The sequence below is a fragment of the Heliangelus exortis genome, chromosome 6 (genome assembly GCF_036169615.1).
Source record: "Heliangelus exortis chromosome 6, bHelExo1.hap1, whole genome shotgun sequence".
NCBI lineage: Eukaryota > Metazoa > Chordata > Aves > Apodiformes > Trochilidae > Heliangelus > Heliangelus exortis.
In genome coordinates, this window is record NC_092427.1 from 23,037,798 (window position 1) to 23,043,801 (window position 6,004).

A 6,004-nucleotide genomic window follows, 5' to 3' on the forward strand; every position below is an offset into this window, starting at 1 on the left:
AGAATAGCACAAGTGCAAGGTTGAAGCTTTTCTTTTTAAGCTATAACAAAGAGGAGAAAAAAACATCAAGGCAGCATCGACTCTTACGGTGTATGGTTTTAAAACTGAGGAAGAATCCATCTCCTGCAGAGGAGGAAGGTGTTCCCAGGCTCTCTTCTCCCCAGAGTGTGAATTTTCCCAAAGACAACTCTGTCAGCAGTGAACAGCCAGCAAAAGATAAGGGATCAGGTACCTTTACATTGGAGCAGCAGGCTCTGAGCCAGCTCAGTTATCATACTGCTTTACTGTAGAAAAAGGTGCATACCCTAAAAGTTTAGGCATTTGCAGAACTGTTTTTTGCTGTTTACAGTTTAAAAAAGCAAAATTTAAACTAAGAAGTAATTGCACAATTTTTATCCTAAAAAGTGAAGGAAATAGGGGGGCAGGGAAAATATAAATTTTTGTTTCAACAAACAATAGTCTTAAGCCTTGCGCAGCTGGAGGGGAAAAAAAAAAAAAAAAGAGGCCCACGATAAGCAAACCAAAATTTATTTTGAGGGTTATAGCCTGTTTACAAGGTTCAGCCAGAGCACAAAGCACAGACAAAGCATCTGGCTACAATCCCTTTGTGCATTTTAGCAGCCTGCAAATGAGAGCTAAACCAAAAATAACCAAACAAAACAACTTCCAGAAGGAATGTTTTCTGTTGAAACCTCCTCACTGCTGGTCAGCAGCACCCAGACGAGTTTTAATGACTGTTTAACCTTTTTTGAAAGGCTGGAGAGCTCTCAGCACGAGATGTACATTCCTGTCCAGAGCCACTCAGACTTCCTCACGCTGCCTGCACCTGGCCAGACACTGCCTCTGACTGCAGCTGAGCTCTCCCTGGGAACATTAAACAAAATGAGATACAGAAATAGGTCCTTCTGTCAAGGCTTTGACAGCTCATCATGTAGGCTTTTTGAATTTGAATATATAGGGGAAAGTTTCCATGATCTGCAGGAATCTTCCTGTTACTGGTGTTCTTTTGCTGTTTGATGGAAAGCCTGTGTCCCACAGGCTGTCAGTCACTGCCTTGGAAAGTCAGATTTTAAGTTACAGGTATGCAGGTAAACAGAAGATCTTAAAAAAAAAAAAAAAAAGTTTAAATATGAAAAATAATGGTGCTGCTATTAAAAGACTGAGCCTCTGTGAACACTCGCACTGCCCTGGCAGTATCTTACCCCTCACTGGAAGAGACAAACATTGTAAGCTGAGCCATATCTGTCAATTTCTTTATTTCCAGCCCTTGTTAGGAGCTTTATATTATGTATAAAGCAATACAAGTGAAGTCTTGAGGAGCAGGGTATTTTAAAAAGACACTTATATGTATTCATGTGCAGTGATTTTTGAAAACCAATTCTGACACTGGTATGCACTGAGCACTTCTTGTATAAATCATGGGACTAGGCTGGAAACTACATTTAAAAAGCCTTACACATCTAAAAAGAAATAGACAACAGCAGCAAGAAAAAAGACCTTATGTCCCACACCTATTATTTTATTTTTGTGGGAGAAAGAAAGAGGCTAGAGCTGCAGTCACAAATAGGGTCAGTGTGGAAGCACCTGGCTGATAAAATTCTATTTCTAATACAGTTTTTACTTTCTCAGCTATAAAACCATGCAGTCTTTACCTTCTTCCCAAATATTTTTAATTACAATTCAGTGATGAGCAGTAATGAAAAACAAGACAAATGCCTCATCTGCCTGCAGCCAAACCCAGGTGGAGGTGCAAGCTCTCTCCAGAGCACACCTGACCAAGACAGGACCAGCACCAGGAAGATGCAGAAACACCTTGGCCATCTCAGGGCTCTGGCTCAAGTAAGATCCTTGTCTGAGCTGCTTGTTTTGGGATAAGACAAGTATGCAGAGGGTACCTGGGATACAGGGAACTATTGCTGAGTTTTCTTCACATGCTTTGTGGCTTCCTCTCCCTTTGCAGTCAGCCCTGGGAGATGAAAACAAGAAGTGTCTAAAGCAAATCTGATTCTGACAGGACTAAATGGACCACTCATTAGAAGAAGAAAGAAATGCTTATGCACCTGGGCTCAACAGTTACACATATCTCTATGAATAGAAAGTACATTTTAAAAAACAATCTTTCTGCAAAAGAGCTGGAAGTAGTCTGAAAAACAGGTTCTAAGACAACTGTGGCAAAATCCTTACGGATTTTTCCCATGCTGTGGTGAGTTTCAGCAGGAGCAACAGGATATGCAAGCGCGTCTGTAAACATGCATCTGTAAATTAATGATTTACAAGTTACCAGGTATATTGTAGGCTAAAATAAGAGATTTGAAGGAACGTTTGACACTGACTTTGGAGCTGATATGAAATAAACAGGAGCACATTTCTGAAGAAGAGTTCAGCAAAATCTTTTTGAAAGATCTCTGTCAGACAGAGTAGGTTTTATTCTCTCACTTCCCAGAAGAGGCATGGTTGCTCTCTAATTTCCAGGGGAAAATCACATGTAATAGAATCCTTTGGTATAAAGGACAGACCTCAGGGTGCAAAGGAAAACAAACTTTATTCCACAGGCAAAGGTTAAACAAAAATTCTTCTACTCGAAAATGTATCCAGTCTTTGGATATCAACAGAGAGAATTACAGCTACAAAAAAACAAGAAAAAAGAAAGAAACAAACACGTTTTTGTTCTGGAAAAGAATATTCTGTTCAGATAATGTAGGGTGCTTCCAGCCTTTTTTTTTTGCCTTTTTTTTCTTTTCTTTTTTTTTTTTTTTAAAGAGACTGAATAAGTGGTATATGTTCTAATTTCTCCCATTCATGATCTGAAAATGGGCATCTTTTTCCTGCAGGCGTATAATTCTCTCCATCTGTCCCAATCCTGAAGTCCACACATACAAAATCAGCCCCTGTGAAGCAGTGGGATGTGACAAGCAGCTCACTTTTATCTACCAGTACCAATGAAATATGAAGCTTGCATGTTAAAAAGCATTAAAAAGCATTAAAACATGTGTTCAAAACCAAAATTAACTCTACCATATGTTTTGAGGCTTTCACGACACAGTACCACCAAGTAAGAACTTACCTTACTGCCTAGAAAGGCAATTTTTCCACATCAGTTTAGTGCCTCTGTTGTTTCTTTAGGAGCATTTTTGTTTTGCTTCTTCACCTTATTTCTTTTATGTGTGTATGTTCCCTACTGCATTTGGTCAGCTAGAGCATTGTTTTTCACAGACTGTAACCTAACCACTTCCCAGGACACCCATAATATTCATATTGCTCATGCTTATCCTGTGTGAACTGCAACATTTTTGGGTCTCAGTACCAATCAACCAATTAAATAATAAATTAGCTTTAAAGAGAAATCTCTGGGGAGGAAAGAACAGATTTAATTTAATTACAGCAACATATTTTATAGGTTTTTTTGTTTGTATTATTACCAAGAACATGCACTTAAACACGTAACCTTTGTCCTAATAATTAAGATCATTTGTCCCTACAGGTTATTTCCTGCCTGAAACTGAGGCTGTTGCTGTACGGAGAGACAGCTGAGCCAGTGAGAGTGAGACACAGCTTCTCATCACAGCATTACCCACCTCCCACACAGGAATGCACCTCCTTTGCAGCAGGAAAACCTTGCTGATGATCAGGCAGGATCACCTTCAATGCCTGCTTTAATGCTATGAACATCTCTAAAGGCTCTTGGGGGGGAAACCCAATGGGCATGCCAAGTTTCTGGGGTGCCCGGGGGAAAACCTGGAGACTCTCAGAGCCAAGCAGTGAAGCAGGACATCCACACAGCTCCTCTTGTCTTCTACACTTCCTCTGGCACCTGTCCATTTAGATGATACCCTGAGGAATGCTGGGATAAGCAAGGATCTCTCTTCCTCTACCCACAGGCAGAGAGATATAACCATTTTTTTGCCTATGAGCCTGGAACATCCAAACACCATGTGCCTCATATCTCATCTTTACTTAGGCAAAGATCCCACGTAGGAGACATGTATGAAGAAACACATAAAAAGCAATTAAGGCATTCCCATAAAGCCTACACTGGTATGCAGGAGGAGTTTGGGCAGCCCTCCAGCTATCTTTGCTCCTGCATGGAGCTCCAAGCCCTCTCAAGATCCCTTTCAGAACATCCCCCAGTCATGGTCCTTATAATTACTGGACCATGACTGTATTTGCAGTCTCACTAGAATGATGCTTATACATTCTGTAAGGAAACATGCACCAAAAAGGTGGCTGCTCTATTATTATTATTAATAATGTTTAATAATAATAATTGCTGAAAGATGGCTCATGGTTCCTCATGAATGTGAAAAATGTTTTACTCAGAGGCTTCAACTGCCCAAGCAGTATCTGCAAAAGAAGTAGAGGAACAAACCAGCCACAGCAGAGAAACAGATAAAGAAAAATATGAAACTATTAACTGCAGCACCACCAAGTGTCAACATTGAAAATATCACGTATGGGAAAAATCCCAAATTAGTACATGAACTGCGGGAGTGAACATTTAAAAATCTTGTTGGCATATAAATGAAAACTGTATAATTTTGAAAGATTTTTAAAATATAATTGAAAACAGTTTAATTTTGAAAGTTTTTTAAAATCTCTGTCAATCTGTGTGAGGCATAGGCCTTTTTCCAAGTGCCAAGATACATTATGTTGAGGCAAGATAACATTAGTACTTCCAGAAAATAAAATTAATTCTATTCCAGTTAATAAGGGAACACTTTAAATAGGAATTTAGATTTTAAACTCCTAAATATCATGAATGGGTTCATATTTGTTAACCCTAATTGGGCAAGGACTTCACCAAACACAGCAGGAAAGATACCTCTGTAAACCTTACTATCTTAACTGTGTTGCTCTTAGTCTTCAAGAAATCTCAAGACCACCTATTCCTGTAAAGTAAAAATAAGACATTCAAATTCAGCTTTGAACTTGCCTCAGGCTATTCTAGAAAAGAGGTAGAGAAATCTGCTTGTCAGTATTTCATGTCCCTCTAATCCTACCTGCAACTACAACTGTAACCCCATAAAAATGAACACAAGACTTGCCTGGAAATTAGGAATAAAGGCATTCAAATCCCTTCCTGTGTGACTGTCTTGGAGGTCTGTGGTGACCTCTGGAGTCACCCCAGGAAACTGCTGCTGGGATTTGATTTTCCTAAACTTGACTTTAACTGCCCTGTTGCCCAGCTAGTTTGAATAAGACCATTAAATGTCTTCAGATGTGCCTTCACTTTATTTCAGGGAGCCGTACCACATATAACACAAGAGATGCCTCCAAAATATCTGTTCCAAACCCTAGATTGAGTTTTAACTGTCAGACTACAAGATCTTAAACACCTATGGCTCCTCTGCATGTACCAACCAGCCATTCACACGCCTGAACCAATCTCATTCATGGCTTTGCAAAATCCAGCAGAAAACCTGCTTCTGCAACACCTGTTTTCGCAGATCCTAAACTTAACCTCAGCCACTCCTTTAGATTTAGGAAACTTCAAATTTTACAACGTGGTTTTCAGGCTCAGTACACAGCTTATCTCTGAGAAACTTACCCAACACGGGAGGAAAACGTGCTCCTGCCCCAGACCTTCCCGAACTTGCTCTGTGTTCAGCTCCCCAGCTTTAAAACCCAGACCGGATACTCCCAGTGTCCCTACCGCTGCGATGCGGGAACGGTTCGGGCACCCCCAAGCCGAGGGGATCCATTTTCCCAGCGCCCAGACTGGAACGGAACCGGGCTGGGGGGCGGGCTCAACCCGGCTGCTTTCCCACCGCCGGGAGATGGAGCTCCTGGCCCGGCCGTGCCCCCCCCCTCCACCCCACCGCTCCCACGGGCGGCGTGACTCCAGCCAGAAGCCCACATTTAAACATACTGCAGTGATCCGGATCCTAATCTGACTGCTTCATGTCGGTTTATGGATTTATCGTAATTCCTGGGGGTGCAGGGAGCGCTGCGAGCTGATGGCTTGAGATCCTCAACCTGTCCGCGCCACTGGTGTTTGAACCAGCAG

The 6,004-nt window shown here is 41.3% G+C and overlaps 1 long non-coding RNA gene across 1 annotated transcript; it reads right to left on the bottom strand.

Annotated features, from left to right (window-relative positions):
- Window positions 1-511: 511 nt before the first annotated feature.
- Window positions 512-1,946, bottom strand: LOC139797620 (uncharacterized). Its single transcript, XR_011726530.1, has 2 exons — window positions 1,896-1,946; window positions 512-1,101 (listed from the first exon to the last, which is right to left on the bottom strand). It is a non-coding gene; the product is annotated as an uncharacterized lncRNA (long non-coding RNA).
- Window positions 1,947-6,004: the final 4,058 nt, after the last annotated feature.